Here is a 1,225-nt window from a genome sequence, read left to right as displayed (position 1 = left end):
AACACCAGCTGATCGACAGACGGTCATAGCTGAGAGCCAGTGTGGTGTACTGGTCACGGTGCTGGACTCGGAAAGGGAAGACCTGCGTTCAGATCCTCCTTCGCTGCACGGACCAGTCCCTCTTTCTCGGCCTAACCTACCTCGCAGGGTTATCTGGCTAATCTGTATCCCGCCGTGAGGTCAGTGGAAGGGAGGCAAGATAAAAATGTGATAAATCGACGAATGCTTGTTTCTAGTCCAAAAAATTTGGACCGGCTGATTTCTGCTTTCTCTAAAGGTAGAGGAGTGGGTCGGGCTGGCTCCCCACCCCGCTCCCCGCAGAGGCAGGAAGTGGCAAACCACCCTGAAATGTCTCTTGCCTGAAAAACAAGTCTAGCTCGCCAACTAGTGGTGCATGGTGCATAACACTAAAAGAGCTAGAACTTCTGGCTGCCAGACAGTCTTAGGATCTCTTGGCTATACTAAACACAAGGCCTTATGATAATTATTAATCTATTGGCAACCCTTTTTTCATCTTAGATGAAGCCGGCTAGAGAGACCTTTGGCTGGATCCAGTAAAGACCCCTCCGCCTTCTCAAAACAAAACTCTTTTTTTTCTCAACAAGTTCCTGGTATTGGCACAGTGGAGGCCTTTGTTCCCGTAAACCTGGCGAGATTTCAAGAATCGCTAATATTTTTGTTGTTGTCATCCAAGTAGCCCAGCAGCGTCATCTACACTAATCCGGGTGTTCAGCAACATATGACTTGGTATCACCTACCAACGGATGCTTTTCACTGGAGACGGTGGGGACAGGGCCAGCTCGAGGTGTTTCTGCGCCCTAGGCGAGGCTGCCTTATGGCACAGATGCCAACCTCCCAGTGGGGCCTGGAGACCTCTGGAGCCAGCCACCCTTTTGCTGCTGCCACCGCCTCCACCACCAAAGGGGGGGAGGAGGGGGGGAGGCACAGCTTGGCGCCCCATCCAGGGCCTGGCGCTCTAGGCGAATGCCTAGTTCGCTTAGTGGGTGAGCCGGCCCTGGGTGGGGATTGAACTGGGAATGTCTGCATGCCAAATAGATGCTCTGCCACTGAGCCACGGCCCCTTTCCAAACTCTCTGCCTCTGGTTTAGCCTTCTGCGTCCAGCTGCAATGAACCAGAAAAGCCCCTGGGTGCCCAGAGCCCGGTATTGTGAGGTATACTTCCTCAACATCTGGAGGTTCTATTACACATGACTAGTAATAGTCA

Source organism: Gekko japonicus, unplaced genomic scaffold, assembly GCF_001447785.1.
Source record: "Gekko japonicus isolate JY-2015 unplaced genomic scaffold, Gekko_japonicus_V1.1 scaffold3730, whole genome shotgun sequence".
In the NCBI taxonomy this organism is placed as follows: Eukaryota; Metazoa; Chordata; class Lepidosauria; order Squamata; family Gekkonidae; genus Gekko; species Gekko japonicus.
The sequence above is the reverse complement of the archived record's forward strand: the minus strand, read 5'-3'. Positions refer to the sequence as shown.